The following is a 19,871-nucleotide window of genomic DNA, read 5'->3' as shown; positions in this document are numbered from 1 at the left end:
TCTCTCTCTCTCTCTCTCTCTCTCTCTCTCTCTCTCTCTCTCTCTCTCTCTCTCTCTCTGTCTCTGTCTCTCTCTCTCATTCTGAAGAAATCAAGGAACTGAATATGTTTAGAGATGGGCATTTGGGTTTCCACTTTTCTACACTGTAATTCGTTCTCACCTTTCTCAGATTTCAGCTGTACATGCCATCAATGAATTTAACACTGGTCCCATGGTGGCCAGTAGAGCAATAAACCTCCTATGAGAAATGCTGTGAATTATACAAAGCTGTCATTACACATGGGATATGGGGTAATGATCAAAATGATGTCTCCCTATGGGAAAATGCTCACACTATAATGTTAAGTGAAAAAGCATGGCAAAAACAGGAGTTAAAATATTTTTATGTATGCCCACATACATTTTTCCAAGTATGTAGAAGGACTAGAATGAAACATACTAAACTATTGTTAGTATTTACTGCTAGAAAGAAGCAGTAAGACTGCCGATATTTCACTTCCTGAAATACATTTTGTATTTTCTACATGTTCTATGAAGATCTTATATTACTACTATAGTAGAAACGAAGCTTGCTGATTTTTTAAACTTAATTTAAACAGTGGGGGAGGGGACAAATACAAACAATAGCATTTTCTTCTATTCTAAAGGAAAACACCTAAAATGCAAGACTTGTTTTTAGAAGTCTAGGAGATAGCATTCCTAAAGATTGCCCTTCGGGGTTAAGATTTAAAGTTGGCTCTTAGAGGTTTGATGTGGATATAGTCAAAGCAATAAGGCTGCTGCGGGCAGTCAGCAAGGGAGAACCATCACAACCATTATCTCTGTTGTTTTTGGCATTTTACAAGAAATGTTTTCACAAGACCTAAGAGTTTTGTCTGGGAAGAAAGAAGATAGCTGCCAACATTTGGCACCATATGGAGTTTTCTTCATTTTCCTTTTTTTTCAAAGCTTAGTGTGTAGTCTGCACATCCTGCTCTTAAGCCTTAAAGATCAAGAAAATATCGTGGGTCTTTTTGGTACACTTGTTGGAAACATCTGGAACCTGCCATTAGGTTGCAAACCGTGGACTTTGTTTACAGACAAGTGTGTGTGATATAAACTATGAAAAAAAAAAAAAAAAACCCCAAACAAAAAATTATTGGCTTCCTTTGCAGCTTCGTTTTCTAGCACATGGTGACCCAAGATATGTATTGACCACGTAGACTCTTGCTGGTCACATTTATTGAGGTGAGCAGATTGAGAAACCGAACGTTACTGTCTTTCTATGTACAGTCTCTCCTTCAGACATGCCAGCACCCAGTCCCTTATTGAAATCAGGCAGCTCGTGCCAGTCCCTCACTGCCCCTGGGGCTGCTTCCTTCCTCATTCTGCAGTATAGAAGCTCATTTGTTCTGTGACTACCTTTTTGAAAGTCAAGAATATAAATTATTTCAAACTCCAGGTATAAAACATGTAGAAAATTCTTTTACAAAGAATATTATTATTATTATTATTTTTGGAAGAAACACCATAGTTTGTATTTATGACACTCAAGTTTCAATGAAGGGAATGGAAAAAGAAGACTTATAGTGATAATTTTGTTTTTATGCCCGGGATTGAAATTATACCTCGACGAAGGCACTTATTTTGGGATATCATATTTCATCAGTTTACTAACATGTGAGTAATGAAATAAGTAATATATTTAAAACAAACAAACAAAAAATCCCAAAATAACAAAAAAACTACACAGACGTTTTGTTTCCTGAATCTCATTTTACCATGCATCTTTTATCGTTCATTGTCAATGCCTTTATTTTGAATAATTATGGTTCTTTGTTTCAAACGAAGACTTCTGTCTGCAAAGTCTGGAATTCCTCAAAGTACACTGACTAAGCCATCTTGGGGAGAACCCTAAACTGAAAGAGAATATTGAGAAGGGAAGTAAATTTGGAGTTTTTTTTTATAGGGAAGCAAGTTCCAAAGCCACCCTCTGTGTATGTCGTGGAGGGTGGGGTCCATCCATGGCAGAGGCTTTTGGGGGGCCAAAAGCTATGTATTTATACATATTCTGAAGATTCCTAGTCAGTGGCTTGTTTATGTTCCAGCTATTTTTTCCCCTTTGGTCTTCTATCCTGTTTACTTCCTAGTGGCGCGAATTGTAAAAGGTCAGAGGGGGATTCCTTTTGTACATTCTGCTGACCTCCTTCTCTTACGTAGTTTAACATTGGCAATGGTGACTCATGACCACTGCGCCACCAGGATGTCTGCGCAGAGTAATGCACACTCTGCTTCCATCCTTCTCAGCATCGAAACTGAGATTCTGGTCCTTTACCTTCTTCACCAAAGTAACATTACAAATGATTTCAAACATTCTGATACAAACTTGAAGATGCTTTTTAATGCTTTTATTCTGGAAATTGTCAGGTCTGACAGCCTCTAAAAATCTGAGAACATGTGCTGGGAGAGATGTAGGCAGGTCTTGTCAGCCCTCATCTTGTTTTCTAAGAGGCGAAGCCATTTTCTTAGTCATGGAGCTCTTGGCAGCAGGACTAGAACACAAGTCTCGCCCTGGGGTCTGGCTCTGTCGACCTCATCATGACGAGCCTTTCAGTTCAGGTCATCTTGATAAATAGTGAATTCTTGAGAAAAGGCAGAAGCTCTTCCCTCAGTGACCTTAATGAAACTAAGCTCTGTTGCCTTGGAAAAGAGATTTGTTTCGCTGAAAAAAAAAACAAAAAAACAAAAAAACCATGCTCATTAAATGAAGAAATACTACTAAGGCCATTTTTCAAAACAGGTAAAAACCCTGCTCTAACATATTTGTTTATAATTTTCATTAGCAAATAAATGGAATAATTTTGGGTGAAATATTGTATGGTATATTTTTAAATGGGTTAGTTTCGTTTTCTGGTTTGTGCATTTTGTATTTCTGATTAGCTTGTTTAACATAGTCTGTTAAACAAGAACTATTTCACCTCAATTTGAGTACATATTCATATTCTAGGTGGTAGATACAGAGACATTTTAGAATTTTACCTTACTTTCTTGATTTTTAAAATTATTTTCTCTATGTCTTCTCTGTCAGATGTGAATAATACTAACTAGTACTTTCTGCTGGACTCACAGCACTTTTCTGCATATTCTGTAGGATGTTTTAATAGGTTGGACATAACGTACTTTTACTCATTTTTTTACGACTATAATAAATGCTTTATAGTTTACAATAGGAAATATCAAGGCTAAAGCATCCCATTGTTGGAATGATAAGTATTACTCAAGTAAATATGAGAGGAGAAAAGAATATGAACTCTAATTTCTTAGTTCTCTGCAGTTGATTTGGACGAAATGTGATTAGCTTGTCGCACCAAAGGGCTGGAATCCTCCTGATAATGGGCCAGGTAATTCAGGAGTCCTATGAACTCATGAGCAGATCTCATCATAGAGAGTGTGGTACACTATTGGATAGTTTTCAGATTAGAATTGAAACTAAACTGCTGAGTCTGTGTCGTCATTAAAATTTCCAGGGTGCTTTTTGCAAGATTATGAGTTGTTAGGCAGTGTGCTGGCCAAATGAGTAATTGCTCTGTCAGTCGGCCCCTGCAATTTCATTTGTACAAGGTCATTGCATTCATTCCCTGAGCTAAACTGTCACATTAAGGGAGAGTGACCTCTTTAACTGAGAGAGGTGATCTCTTTAATTCACAAACTCACAAATTGAATGCTTTTTTTTTTCTCCTCCCTTGCTATGGAAAAAGAGGCAGTAGTTGTTTAGCTTCTATAAATTGGAAGGGTATTTTTTCCCCCTTTTTTTCTAAATCTTCGGCTTTTGATTTAGATTTTTGCGTAGGAGAAAGCATATTGCTGTCTTAAGTTTTTCCTACTGGGATTTTATGTTTATGTTTATGTCTATGTTTATATTTATTTCTATCTTGATATACTAGGAGATGTTTAGACTATTCGTTCGTTAGTCTAGGAATGAAAAAATGCTCCCTATTCCTTTATTCTTCAATAAATATTCAATGAGCATTTATTACATATGCAGCAAGATACTAGAGGCAGGCGATGCTACAGGCAGTGAACAGAATGTGCAAAACCTCTGACCTCATGGAGTTTAAATTATAGTGAGGAGTGAAAGATGACAAATAAAACATGTGAGTAACTTGGAATGATAGAACATGATTAGTGCTGTGTACTGAGAGAGAGGGCGTGTGTGGGGTCAGAGGATGTTGTTGTAGTTTACAGGAGGTCATGGGGGCTTCGCTAGGTGACTTGGAGTGTACATCTAAGGGGATGGGGGGAGAAGACCTCATGGACGGGGCCGGTAGGAAAGGCAAGGCCTTTAGAGAGGACTATGCCTGACACTGATTGTTGCAGTGGTTTGAGCAGTTGAGTGATGCATTTTATAGAGATTATTATTGCTGCTGGGTTGTGACTAGACTATAGTGGAGGAAGGGAAGGAATGTCTTAATTGAGGGTTAGATCAGAATGAAGTAGGAAAGTGGTTAGATTTTGGATATTCTGAATTTAGAGCCGTTAGGATTTTCTGGAAGACTGGAAATTGGGAGTTGTGAACAGATTGTAAGGAGCGAGCCTGAGGCTTTCACCTATTGGTCTGGACATGTGTCTTGGTCTTTGGCCTGCTGTTTGTTGTAAAAGTCTTCAGGACTTTGATGCTCTAACTAGGAACTTGTAGACACATGAATTGATTGTGACATTGTGACGGATTTTCTTCATTTTTAATAATGATAAGTGATCAGTGTATGTGAGTTTAAGATCAATAAAAGAAAGAAACAAATGTATTGATTTGGAAGACTTACTGCTTAGCTAAGTGGAAGACTGGCTTTAAAAAATTTCTTTTTTTCAAACAGAGGCACATTGTACTAAAATCAGAAATTCTATTTAATTGCAAATAGTAACACATATGGAGTGCTTACTATACACCAGACATGCATTAAGGTATGCTTTACATACATTAATTCCTTTACTCCTTAAAAAAAAAACCTATGAGGACAGTTACTAGTATTATTCCCAATTAAAGGGGAATGTAAATCAAGGTCAGGTAGCTGAGAAGAGATTCCAACACAGGCAGTCTGGTTCCAGGGTGTGTGTCCTTAATCTTGACACTGCCCTGCCTCTAGTAGTCACTTTAATTTGTTAGAACTAAAGCTCTCATTTGGTTTGGATGATTTCTTCTTAAATGTAGAGAAGCCGAGGAGAGCTCTAAATACCTGGGAACTTTTTCTTATCAACACCACATATTTTTTTTTTAAGGAAAAGTCTGGACATTTGGGATAAGAATCCATAAAGGAAGAAAATGCAGAATGTGAAAATATGACTTAGCGAGCCTGGAACTGAGTTATATCCTAGTTTACCCACTTGTTATTTATGTGATCTTAACTTAGTCACTTAACCCTTTCTGTATGCCTAAGTCTCTAATTTGTAAAATTTTAAAATTAAAAAAAAACTACCTCACAGAGTAGCATTAATGAAAACTCCTGGAAAATGTCTGGTCTGCTTAATATATTTGACTTTTCTGCCCATCTTCCTGGCTCGATGGGCTGAAAATGAACAGGGGATTCTAAAAACAAATTGGATAGAATGAAAAAGAAAAGACTTGACACAAGGATGCTAAAAAAACAGTACAGTGTAGCTTCGCAGGAGAACATTAAAGAAATAATCTGCATGCAATTATTTAGATCAGGGCTTGTCAAACTTGAATGTTTATTTAAGCCCTTTGGGATCTTGTTAAAATACAGATTCTGCTTTAGTAGGCTTGGTGTGGAGCCTGAGATTTTGTATTTCTTACAAGTTGATGTGATGCTGATGCTGCTGGTCTGTGGACCACACTTTGACTAGCAAAGACTCATTAAAGTAGATTTATCAAGTACTGTGGGATACTAGAATGACTAACTAATGACTCGGTCATTATCAGTAAAACATTTTACCAGAGCTTCACTGACATGAAGTGAGCTGCTTCATAGGTGTTTGTTCCCCTTTCAAGGCTGTTGACTTCAGTCACTGATTATCTCTGCACTCCTGATAACATCTGATGCTCTGGAGGTTGAGCCAGACTTGCATTTTATCTTACCCACTGGTACGAGTTAACCTTAAATAGAAGTGGCAGCATTTAAGCATTATTGGGTAGATAAGTTTCTGGAGAAAAGAGTTTGAGTCTCTCTGGACTGTGAGACCACTAAGCATAATGTTTTATAGGCAGTTCACTCAGTGAAAAGATAATCATATTAGATGACTGCTAATGTTCATTTTAGCATTATGATCAGTCTTTAAGTCACCCATGAACTCTAGCTGAGAACGATAATCTGAGATCTATGCAGTGCCTCTTGAACATATATTACCAAGCTCAAATCTCAGAATTTCCTGAGTTTTAAAGAGAAACTATTCACTGTATTTATAGTCATATCTACTTGTTCATTTTCTGATCAACGTATTGTAATTATTCATACACACACAATCCAAATATCTTGTACCTGCATTATGCTGTTCCTTTAATTCATCGTTACCTTTTTTTTCCTTGTCTATTTTAGGTCACGGTAATTTGTGTGTTATTGTTTCTCAGGAGTTTTTAAAGTTTACTTTTCTAAGCTACTAAGAAATGTAAATAGATAAGGCATTGTTATTGACCACAAATACATTCTTTATCCTTGTTTTCACACAGCTGTAATGTTACTAGGAAAAAAGTGCCTATTTATGGGAAATGTGCTTTCTCTCCTTCTGCTGAAACTTAAAGGCTTATTTTCAAGTATTTCTAGAGATACCACCTGTTAAATTATCGTGCTCTTATGCTTTGTAGATATTTTTATCATGAAAGAAGATAAGCTAGAGAAAGAAAGTACACTAGATGTTGGAAAAATGTGATAGACGTTGTGAATCCTGTTTGCATCGGGCCCGTGGACTGTCCTCTTTTGGCCAGCCTTCAGGAGCGCCTGTGAGCACAAAGGAATGGCATGTATTTATACTTGTGTAAATAAGATCCTGTATAATTTCCACTGAGAACATGCAGGCAGCCCTTTTATGGTCAACAAGGGGTTTTCCCTCTGGCCTTTAGGCAGACCACAGGGCTAGGTGCTCAAGAGTATATTTTTGATACGGTCCAAAAAAACGTTTCACTAGCTGGTTCCCTTTTATAAAATCTTAGAAGTGGTTTTGTTATACTTACCTTTCTTTATTTATAATAGGTTGTCCAGGAACTTATGAAAGGTTTTGTAAAAAGTCAAAGTTTTTTTTTTTCAAAGCTACCTTTGTTCCTGTTCAATTTTTAGTTTTGTTATAGGTTCTGCTTGCAAAATGGTCAATGCCACCTTATTATTTTGATTATATCATGTGTAGAATGCTAGTGTTCCTTCAAGGAATATATGGTATTTTATTATATTACTGAAGTAACTTCAAAATTTGTCCTTGTTGAAGAGTCTCGTGTATTCATATATTCCAAGAAATTATTAACCAACATGAAAGTTGAAAGAAGAATAATAGGTGTGTAATTTTAGGAAATATCATTGACAAACACATATTTGATATTTTCTTTTGATTTGACATTATTTTTAAAAGCAAATATCAATATTGATCAATATGACATTATTTTAAAGTGATGCATTCTAGAAAATGAGAAAGCTAATAATAAACCACCCTTTTTATCTCGGCACAATATTTCTGTGAAAGATGGTTGGATGTCTAGCTTTGAATTCAGGATATTCTCCAGTACTACAGAATAGAGTCTGTCGAGAGGCATTATCTTTCCATGGCTGTTGGCTCCTTATCCTGTTCAGTTTCTCATTTGTAAAGGAACACTTAATTTTTAATCATTTTCTACAAATTGCTCAACTGCTTGGAAAATATTTTAAATAGCACTATTCATAAATTGTGTACATTGTTAAAGAAAAGTTCTTCTCTCTCTCCTCTCCCCATCTTTCATTCACTTCATAGATCTCTACCCATGTCTTCAGATTAGCTCAGTAATCATGGCATTAGTATACCTTCCTTTTAATTCGTGATTCAGTACTTATCGAGCATCAATTATGTGCTAGACCATTGGTCTTGGTCTCAAGATCATTTTATTCTTATGAAGATTATTAAAATGCCAAAAAACTTTTGTTTGTGTGGATTTTATGTATTGATATTTATCATATTAGAAATTAAAACTGAAGTTTAAACATATTTATTAATTCATTTAAAAATAGCAGGGATAAACATAACAGTAACATATTTTATGGGAAAAAAAATATTTTCCAGAGCAAAAACAGTAAGAAGATTGGCATTGTTTTACATTTTTTGAAAATTTCTTTAGTGTCTGGCTTACTGGGAGACAGGTGAATTCTCATATTTGTGTCTGTACTGTGATGTCATACATTATGAGGTAACCTCAGGAAAACTTGATTGCATGCTTGTGGAAAAATAGCTTTGATCTTACAGACCCATAAAAGGTCTCCAAAGCATACTTTGAGAACCCCAGTGCCAGGTCATGGGTATAGACAAGTGCTCAAGAGACACCAGTCCCAGGCCTTTGTGGATGTGACATTTATTCCTATAATATTGTGTAATTTTCTTTCTGAATTAACACTTTTAACTGCCCCATTACAGTAAAGTCTCCAAAAAGGAAAAGATTCTTTGTTTTTGGGTCTCACCCATTGGTTTATTTTTCTGGTTTACATTATTAAGCATTTATTGAGTGAATAAATAAAATCAACTGTTTATAGTGTTCAATATATATGTTCCAATTCTATGGTTAAGGCATCCACTCTACTAGTGTAGACATAATTCCGAAATTTTAGAGAAGACTGGTCTAAATCTCTCTGGATTAAGTGCTATACTTTTTGAACTTTTTTGGGATACTTGGAAATATAAACTCAGGTACTTAGAATGTAAATGATATCGTCAAATTGGAATATAATTAATTTGTAGTAGTAAGATGGTTTTCTTTATACTTCCTTGTAAATCAGTGGTTTGATTCTTTAAATATGTATTTTAAGTAATTCACATTGTTCAACATTATAAAGGCCTTTTATATGTGAGGAATCTCTCTGAATTACTGTTAATTGTTTCAGATATCATGAAGAAATGAGAAAAGCAGTTCTTTATTCTTTGCATAGGATTGTAAATAGAGAACAGTTGTTTTAGAAAGTAGTGTTGTAGACAAACTGTAATTGTTTACCAATTTCCATGACTTTCTTTCCAATAAGCCACTAACAGCTTTGTATATTGTGAACTCTAGTGGGTACAGTTCCATCTTTATTCTGCTTTCCATCAACATGAAATTGCTATTAATGTTGACAGTTTTGTATCATATGGATAATTCTATGAAGTTTGCAGAAGGATCAGAGTTAGGAATCAAAATTACTATATAAGTGCTTGGAATTAATATTTCTTAGAAGGATGTGTTAATTTGATTTCTTCTGAAGACACATTGATGAAATAACATGTTTTCGTAAGCTATTTTATTTAAACTAAGATTTAAATATACAATGATAAAACATTTTCTTCATTTATTTCATTTGGCTCATAATACAATTCTGAAGTGGATTCTTCATTGCCATTTAAATGGAAAATGGATTTTCTTATATAAGAGATTTGTATAAACTTGTCTTTTGAAGACCTCTTTTATGAGCCTAATTTTATTTTTTAGGTTGGTGAGAGAAAATCCAGTAAATGAGAAGGCCTTGCTGCCTGTAGAATTTTCTTTCATGTAAGGTTGAACTTGCTTGTTATTTCTTGTTTCTACATCTGACTCATTGAGTTATTTTTCTAGTGAATTCACACTGTTCATGATGTCAACATTACAAGTTTACACACATGTTGTTGTATAATATAATTTGAGATAATATTTGGAACCGGAAAAAAAATATAACTTTAAAGTGGTGATGTGATAACTGCAGTAGAGGTTGGAGTAGGGTGTTTGGATTGGCATATTTTTAAAACAAAAGGATAATATATGTAAATTAAATATCAAAGGATCTTTAAGTAATTAATAATGCAGGCCTAGACTTTATTTATCCAAAAGCTGAGAGAGAATCCAGTTTATGATTTGGGTAAATTCATGAGGAATGCTGAATCATGAATCCCAGATCCTAAGGCAGTGTATGCTGTATTGGTTTTGTTGTCTATTTAATAGTTGAGGCTTGGGGTGGAGGTTGTGGGGAGGAGAAAGACCTGAAGTATGGTCGTTCTACTTCCCGTAATTCTGAATTATTCTTAAGATACAGTTAAGGCTTAAAGTTTACTCTCAAGGAAAACAATTCACATCCCAGACAAACAACAGCCTATGGAGTTGATGGGCATATATGGATTTAACTAATAGACACATCAGCCTATGATAGGAAGTCATAAAGCTAGCAAATAAGCTGAGCATTTTATCTGAGTCCAGCCAAAGAGAATGGTAATTTATATTTTAATATTATAACATAATAATTTATAATATAATAATCACAATATTATATAGATAATATAATAATTATAATATTACATTCATAATGTAATATAATATTTTAATATTATGACTTGATGTTTATGCATTTTATATAACCAAAAAGGAAAGATACAGATTATCTGTTTGTATTTTAATGTTTTACACATTGTGTACTTGACATCTTAATTTCCTTGAAAGCAATGATCTGGGTTTTTAAATTGTGTATTACTGTTGTTTAATGTAACAAATAGCATATACAGTCAATTTTCATTATTCATGGTAGTTATGTTCTATAAAGTCAATGCAAACACTGAATTAGCAAATATTGAACATTGCTCTTAGGGGAAATATAGGATCAGGTTCTGGGAGCCCCTGATCACAACATTATCATCAATCGATCAATGCATAACCTGGTTTCTGTTTAAAGACACTTTACTTAATATATATAGTTGAGTCATTAGCATTGAGCTCATGGTGAACGACACTATAACTTATGCCTAAAGGAAGTGATCTAACACATGAATTTTCTCCATAAGGCACATCACAGACTCCTAGTGCTTAGGAATAATAGACAGCACTTCAGCACTATGCTCGGGCTATTTAAAACAGTGAAATCCCCAACAGCAAGCACAAAAATGTGAAACAGTGTCACTAAATACACTGCAAAAAGGACAACTGTTTATGGTATGAGAGCTGAAACAAGAAGGCAAAGTGTCACCTTGTTCCACATCAGCTAGGAATGTGTGCCTTGGATGACTCAAAGGTTTTGCCACTCTACACGTCCACAAAAGCTCTACATATTAATTTTGGGGTTGCAAATAAATTTTAGCCAATAGGGAGAGCAAATATAGAATCCACAAATAATGAGAATCTACTGTAGTTGGTTTGAATATTTTATTAAATACATGAGCAACATTTCATTTTATGAGAAGGCTATTCAGCTAATATCTAGTGACATTTACTGTGGGCCAGCATTTCTTATTCTCTTTCATATAGGTCTTTAAGCAAACCTGTGAGTTAGCTGACGTTTCTGTTCAGGTGAGACAACTCAGACTCACAGAACTTATGGAACTTTTCCAAGGTCTTACAGTTGGGTGTGAAGTGGCAGAGGTGAGATTCTCAACAGGCCTGTCTGACTCTACCAGGTGATGATTATGATTAAATATTAACTCTCATTTCACACTTTTTTCTTTACTCTTTGAGCACAAAGTGTGCCATTTCTGGATTTACTTCCTTTAACTAGATAAAGTAAATATTATGCCTGCCTGAATATCTGAAGCTAAACCTAAGTGCATTCAATTATAATTTTTTTTTAAATGTTACCCTTATAAATATAAATGGTAGGAAATGTGAGGAGGAATTTAACACAGTCAGACTACTGACAAAAACAGGCATTTTGGCAAATTAAAAATTCCCAGTAATAGATTAAATTAACGTTGCATCTGTTAAGTAAATACCCCCTTCACTTCTTTTATTTATACATTTTCAAAAACTGAGCTATTTTTAAGCCAAGTCATATATTATAAATGTCATGACCAGATATTATAAGTACTTTTTAAATGTCACTATAATGTACTTTTTATGAAGACTGCATGGAACAATTGTCAAGGGAAAGAAGATTCTAAAATAAAATTAAAGAAAACTCTACTACCTGAGAATTTCCTGTTCAACAGATGTAGTTTAAAAAAATCCTATAAGTGTAATGTTTAAAATTCATACAAAGATATGTAGCACTGTAAGTATAAACCATAATTCTGAATAAATATCTCCACTTCAGTTTAAGAGGATAGTTAACATAGCAAATGTCTGGGTGGTCCAAGTTTTCATGGACTGGAGCTTTCTAGAAGTAAAGGCCGGCAGCTTCATTTCTAATATTAACAGCCTTGCATTTGTCCATTGTCTTGGCCTCGTTGTCCCAGATATATTAAACAGTTAAGGTGTCATATGCTTCAAGATTACTTTGGGCCATTTTTTCCTAGATAGTAATAAAAAAGAATCGCTACTGACCTTCCTCTCCCACAGCAAGCCAGCCCCGTGATTGTCATGTGTCCTGAAGCATATGCCACTAACTAAAGAGGTTAATGTGATTCTGGGCGACTTAAGCCTTGATGGATCTTTGTCTATAATTTAAGTGTTCTTCTCAGTGGAAATATAATACTCTTTGCTCCCTAGCTTAGAGGCACTCTTAACAATCTTCTTATTGTCACTGTGCAGTTATCTTTTCAGAAGCTTTGCATTACTCTTGGGAAGGTAATCCAAATATCTTTTAATAACAGGAAATGTTTGCCATTTTACCCATAATACAAAAGAATTCATGTGTATTGGGGAGCTGAGTCATACATCTGGTTTCAAGTTCGAAAGGTCAGGATTCTGAGGCTGTCACATCCTTTGCTTTTACAATTCTTGTGATTTTTGTCTATTCAGAATGACTTTGCTGCATTCCACACTTTGCCGGCTCCCCATCTCCCTTCCATAGGTAGCAGGGGAAGAAAGTTAAAATAGGCTATGGGATTACTGAACAGGGAAATTAGAACCAATAATAAGGGGATAAGGGAAAAGAAGTGAGGCTGATTTTCATATACAATAAAAATGTAAATCTAGATTCTTCATTGTGGTTTGTATTATAAGGAGTCTCAATTGTATAATGGTATTTCATTTTTGTTTATAATTATATGACTTGTGGTAATACCTTATTGAAATAAGATGTCTTTTAAGATAATATAAATAATTCATTCTATACATTGCTTCCCCCACCCCCCGGAAACTATTTCTATCCTACAAATCCTTCATTAATCAAGCTCAAATGTCTTTTTGCCTTATCCATTCACCTCAGATGTCTCAGGTGTTCTGAAACCTTTTCAGTTCCCCAAATCTGATTTTTGCATAATTTTCTATATGCTCTTCCCTTCGCCTGAAATTCTTTTTCCACGTTTCTACTTGGAAAAGTCATCCAGTAATAAGGATGAACTATCTAGAATGTTTTTAATCTGCTTCTGAACAAAATTATTTCTGAAAATGCAATTTTAAATGCAATTCTAAGAAATAATTGCATAAAATAGATGTAAGTTACCCAGTGAGGTAAAAATTAAAGTGGGCTTTTGGGAGTTAGAAATGTGAGTCTAATGACAAATGAATCCAGTTCATAATCCAGTTCATTTAGTTTAAATCCAAAATCAAATGGCAACCTATTTGATGTTCTAGCATCTGGTATATTACCATCTGTGAACTGGAGATTTTTTTCAACATTTCTACTTGTGTGGGCCTCCTGAGCAGGGCTGTGTACTTCTCAGGACACTATAAGCTCTGGCCTGTCAACACAGAAATCTTGAAAGAGCCATTTGAAAGTAGGAGAGGTAACTTGATGTGAAACCAAGTATTTAAAAGTGTTATCAACTATTCCTAATATCCATGTCAGTGAAGGATAAATAACTAGGGAATATTTCCAGTCTGCTGTACTCTGCATAAAGGTTGAACACTAGAGCGCTCTCTCTCTCCCTCTTTTTTTTTTTTTTTTTTTTCATGCTGACTTGAGTTAACCCTTATTGAACAGTAAATTATTCTCTGAGAAAGGAGAAGAGGATTTTTGTCTCGTCGGATAATTCTTTTGTGTTTTGATGCTTTCCGGAAGGCTGGGAAAAGAGAAATTACATGTGTAGATGCCATGGGGCAAAATCTGTTTTTTGTTGTTGTTGTTAACTGGTGAATAATAGTTCTATAATTTTTTTGTTTTTTGTAATCTTTTTTTTGCTATGACAAGTGGATTTGATGAACTATAAAAATTATTTTTATAGAATATGATACTTTTTCCCCCTTTATTTCCTTTTTCTTCCCTTTCCTCTCCTAACTGGAATCTCACCTAGAGAGCTCAGGACATGGAATGTATGATATTTTCATAATTTCTAAATTTTGAACAGATGGCAATGAATTTTCTTTGGAAGCAGAAGTATTTAAATATTGGATTAACATATAATTTACATAGCATTTTTATTATTATTTAGTCATTTTCCAAAGGATTAACTGATTTGTATGTTATATTTTCTTGCTGGTTGTCCTTTTGCACGTTTTTTATTTTTTTAAAACTAAGGGTTTCCAGGTTCTTGAGCGTCTATAATGCTCAGTTTAAACAGGAGTGTCATTGCTTCGTTGTCTACTGCTTCAAACTGACCCTCCGAAATTGCCCCCTTGGATTCATATGTTGCAATTATTTCTACTCATTTTTTCTTTTTGAAAGAGTGCATGCACATTCTTTGGGTTTATCATTTGCCTGTTGTGTTTTCTTTTTGTTATTTAGTTTGGCTTTCTTGTATGTGTAATCATGTATTATTAGCATAACAGTGCTTTTGAGAACCACCATAGAGATAAACACTTGGTCCTTCAGTAATTATAAACTTTATTCATATGACAAGCAATATGAGAAAAAGTGGAATCTCTTGTATGCACTGGTTTTCAGAAAGTTCTTCATGGGTAAATTCTGTTCTTTAGGAGCTGTGTACTAAAAAGTCTTTACAGTTACCATAAAAGGACGTTTCTCATGGTCTCTTAAAGAATGGCAAAAAGAAACCGAACCTATGGTTTAAAATTAAGACTATCTAAAATGAAGAGATGAGTGTAGAGCATGGAACAGGGTCGAAATACCTCTTTGTGGTCCATGTAGCCTCCTAGTCCCTTCATTGGTCTTCGGGCCCCAGTCATTCTTCCCACAAGGGTGACCCCTGGTACTTTAGTGTTCTGAGCCTGTGTTTCATCTTCCTGCCCAGCCTAGGTCTTTTCCTTTTCCCTTATACTGACCAGTAATTAGCTCCCACTTCACAGATCCAATTGTAATGCATGAGTTTTCAGTCTTTAAAGATAAAATAAGATAGATAGATGGAAAAGTTGCTGTGAAATGACCTACAGTATGGAAAAAAATAACCAAAATGGACGATATAAATGAGAAGTGAATTTCTAAGTGGATAATGACTGTCCTTGATACATTAATATAATGGAAAATAATATTCTATAAAATGGAGGTGAAAAGAAATTATGGCTTTAAAAATTTTTTTTAAATCCAACCAAATATATATTTGGCACCACAGAAAATAAATTATTTCCTAACATGGAATACTTTCGAGCCGTATTTAATGGATCTGGCGTTCTAGATGTATTCACCACCTATCACATTCATATATTTTATCATCTAGCCAAGTGAATTATTGAATGAACTCCTGAATTATATTCCCTCCAATATCTTATCTCTGTGGTTTTGTTCTTTAAGTCTCTCACTCTTGAAATGCATCTACTTCCTAAGTATTTACAGGGCAAAGTCTACATAATTAAAAAGACTTTAAGCCTCAGCTTAAATGCTATTTTCCACTCAAAATCTTTTATGAGTTTTCTAGGTGGAAATAATCTCTTTCTCCTGAGTTTCCATGATCCTTTTGCTGTATCTCTCATAGGGCAGTTACCATGGTCAATATTTAATCTTTAACAGTTTGTAGACCCTGAGCTCTTCAAAATGAGGATTAATTTATATCTTCAATTTCCTGCAAATCTCAGTATAATGCTGTAAATCTATTTTGTATTCAAAAATATTGAAAGAATGAAAGAATGCTTTGGCTGTGATTAGTGGGGTACATTGTACTGTACCACAGTAAAAGATTGTCGACATAAATTTATTATTTGTAATATGAAAGTCTGTTGTTGGAGCCTGCTTCTTCTTTGCCCCTAGGTGATGTTACCTAACCCCTTGCTTTCAAATGCTATCATATTAGATGACTCCTTTATATCTATTCCCAGTTCTGATGCTTCTTTGTTTCTAAGCTCGTATATCTATCTGCAGATATCTAATAGGCATCTTAACTTTGACTCTTTTTTTCTCACAAATAGACTTCTCCCTTTGCTGTCTTCCTTCTTAGTAAAAGATGTACCATTACCACTACCATATACAGAGTTGCTAATGAAGAAAATATGGATTCTTGATCCTACCTCTTCCCCACCCCTTTATGCACATCTGGCTCAATAGCAGGTCAGCTTTTTTCATCTCCGTCACCAGCACCACCATTCCCCTGCGGCAGCATCCTGAATTTCTTGCTTACTCTCAAGACCCTACTATTCATTTGCACCAGAGTAAGCATTTAGAAATGTCAATAAGATCTTGTCAAGCCTGTGCTTCCCACCCATGTCTTTCTAGCATAAACTCCAGGCATTTCATTCTAGATTCCAGAGCCCTTTGTGATCCGATTTTCTGTGATATGCGTCTTCCCTTTGCTCCATACATTCTGTCCAGGTGAACTTAGATGAACATACCAAGCACGATTCTTATTCCTTCTGTCTGGAAATATTTTACCTTGAATCTTGCTCTATATTTAGATTCCAGCATAAATATCTCCTCCTCCGAGAGTTATTCTGCCAGTCCACCCATGTACTCTGCATGGCCTACTCTGATGCACAGCTGAAGTGCCTACATCTCATTGTGCTGTGAGCCTCCCTTTGCTGCCCAGAAAGACATAAGTGCAATCATCCCTCTGTATCTGCAGCTTCCACATCTGCAGTATAAACCAACCACGGATGCAAAATATTTGTCAAAAAAAATGTCATGTTGTTGCTGACGTGTACTGTGTACCTAGGCCTACAATGGTTGTGTCTGCACTGAACATATATAGACTTTTTTCTTGTCATTAATTCTTAAACAAGACAGTAAAATGACTATTTACACAGCATTTACACAGCATTTAGGTATTTTAAGTAAACTGGAGATGATTTAAAGGATTGCATAGGTTATATATGAATACTACACCATTTTATATAAGAGACTTGAGCATCCGTGGATTTTGGTATCCAGAGGGCCCTGGAATCAATCCTCTGTGGACGCTGAGGGAGGACTGTCCCAGGGAATTGATTCTCTCTCTCCCGTCAACTCTCAACCAATGGCTGATAGAATCTGGTATATATACCCCAGTTCCTCCCCTCAGATGGGAAACCTAGAAGCATGTGGATGTTCACTGGGTCCCAGAGTTTACCCAGTGGGGTTAACCGACCTTGCTCGCAGTGGTAGCTGTCCTGATAAGGAACTTTTTATTGGGTTCTTGATTCCTTGTCTTAGTTCCTTACCCTTCTACTGATGTTTCTTCCACCTCCCAGGCAAAATGTTTGCCCTTGAATACTTGTCCCACAGTCTACCACTGGGGAAATCAAAACTAAGACACCTTCTGTGATCACCAAAGGATCCACCCTGTCTCTGACACATTGTATCATTCTCCACATAGCACATATCACTATCTGATATTTTTCTTATTAAGTAAAATTTATTAACTTTTTCTTCCATGAGAAATTTAAGAACTGGGAAAACAGAGTATTTTTCTCATGTCAGTATTCTCAGCAACTAAAGGAATGTCTTATGTTATCGCAGGTACTCAATAAATGATTGATGAAGACATGGGTAATGATTTTACACGGAAAAAAAAAAAGGTCTAATTTCAAGAATGCAAATTGTAGGTTAAGACTGTTCAGCTGCTCATGAATAGGCACTTGACTGAACACTAATGAAGTTTCAAACTTTAATATGAACCAGCTTTGCAGAGACAAAAAAAATGGCTATTCATTTAGCCAACATTTATCGAGTGGCTCTTCTGTGCATTTTAGACTAGGCCGCTTGGCTGGGTGGCATATTAAGCAGGTCCTTGAAAGAATATTTCAACTATGTAGCTAGACATGGAGGTATGACTTTTTTATGAATAGACATTAGCGATTCCCAACTGCACATTTTTTCTTTAATTTTCCCTCCCCACCGTGCAGCAATCTGTCTTCCTGTTGGTTTGTCTGACTCCACTTCCCACAATCATGTTTGCTGCTTTTCTATTCTGTATCTTTCTCTAGACCGTGCGAGCTGTCGAATGTGGAAACTGATTTTTTTAAAATCATTTTGTCCCGTTTCTTGCACGTATCAGTAAATGACGAATAAATATTTGCTGACTGATTGGATGTTATATCTGGTAGAGTGTGGGTTTATGCGTTGCATGGTCCTTTTTCGAGAATTATGTAGGTTATTTTAAAGAAACTAGTAGCAATTGTTGGTAATTCTAATGACATTGAATGGAATTCAGAAAAAGATTCTTTGCTTTTATATTTCATTTAAAAAGATGGCTTGAAGAAAATGGCTTTTGAGTTTTCTTTGAAACTATTTCTTTGTTTATTTACAAATTAATTGCTTTCTGCAGCATTTCTCTTTAGTGCTAGTAATGAAAAGGATTTAAAAACAATTAGTAACCACATCCAATCCTGATTTTCTAGGTCTATTCACTGAATGAAATTGAATAGTGAGGTTATTTTCTCTTTATTGTTTTTGAATTAGTTTTCTTAGCTATTTTTTTAAGGCTCACAGAGCATTGAATTTGATTTATAGATTCAAAATAATCTTTATTTAGGTCTAGCTGGTATAGAACTAGGTCTAACCTTTTAAACAATATATTATAATTGTAAAATAATGTGACTGTAGACATAATAAATTAATAATTATATGTTTATGAATATCTTAATTTCCACCATCAACTTAAATTTTATATAAGGAGGAAATCAATGACCGTAGTTCTTTTGGCCACATGAATTATTTCAAAAAATAACAAAATAAACATAGTTTGGGATATTTTAAACAAAGGTTTTGCAAAGTCAAAATAGTAATAGCCTAGAATTTCATGTCTGATGTACAATATTACCCTTAGGGACTTGTGTATGGAAAAAGCTAGAAAATTCAGAGCTCTATTTGAGACTTTATCATTAACAAATGCCAGTCTTATGGACTAACTTTAACTTAAACTGTTAGTAAGAAAAATAAAATGGGTAGGCCTTACTATGGGACACATTACCAACTACCCCTTCTGTACATTTACTGGGTACATTATTTGTTACTTTTGCTGGACATTTTTGGTATGGGGTTAACATAATATTTCTATACCCATTTTATTATAAAAGTACCATCTGCTTAATAGAAATAAAACTAGTTGATGGTATTATAATAATTTATTATGTCTCTATTGCACAGTTGTTGGTCCTTGACCCTAGGATGAACATTTTTTAGTTTCTCATTACCAAAGTTGTGTTATGCCTTAGAGTTGGAATACATTTAATGCCTTTTTTCCTTTAAAGATGTTATTAAATCAATGATGCATCTTAAAGTCGACATCTTGAGCACAGAAATTATATATGAAGATAACCTTTTTAAAGTGTGAAGTATAATGATTTAAATTATGTGTATATTTGATGGAAAAGACCGTAAAGCAAATGGCTGACTAGTGCACAATTATTTATTTTACTGACAAGGAAGCTGAGGTTCAGAGAAATTAAAAGAATCATTGAAACAGATAATACAATTATAAGAAGAATAAGGGAAGTTTAGTAATAATATTAATTATCTAACCCTTTAGAAATAATATACTATTTTAACTGTCATTCTGGATTGGAGGAAATTCTCATTTCAGTGTTGGTGAGAGAGAAAGCA

General features: G+C 34.8%; 1 protein-coding gene and 1 long non-coding RNA gene across 3 annotated transcripts in view; one reads left to right on the top strand and one right to left on the bottom strand.

Annotated features, from left to right (window-relative positions):
* Positions 1 to 19,871, top strand: part of PDGFC (platelet derived growth factor C) — a 163,295-nt gene that overhangs the window by 21,645 nt on the left and 121,779 nt on the right. The gene's annotated exons all lie outside the window — the stretch shown is intronic.
* On the bottom strand, positions 2,373 to 13,024 carry LOC112483937. The gene is made up of 2 exons (XR_003047824.1): positions 12,407 to 13,024; positions 2,373 to 2,701 (listed from the first exon to the last, which is right to left on the bottom strand). It is a non-coding gene; the product is annotated as an uncharacterized LOC112483937 (long non-coding RNA).

The sequence above is a fragment of the Pteropus alecto genome, unplaced genomic scaffold (assembly GCF_000325575.1).
Source record: "Pteropus alecto unplaced genomic scaffold, ASM32557v1 scaffold166, whole genome shotgun sequence".
In the NCBI taxonomy this organism is placed as follows: domain Eukaryota; kingdom Metazoa; phylum Chordata; class Mammalia; order Chiroptera; family Pteropodidae; genus Pteropus; species Pteropus alecto.
This window is presented reverse-complemented; position numbering and strand designations above follow the sequence as displayed.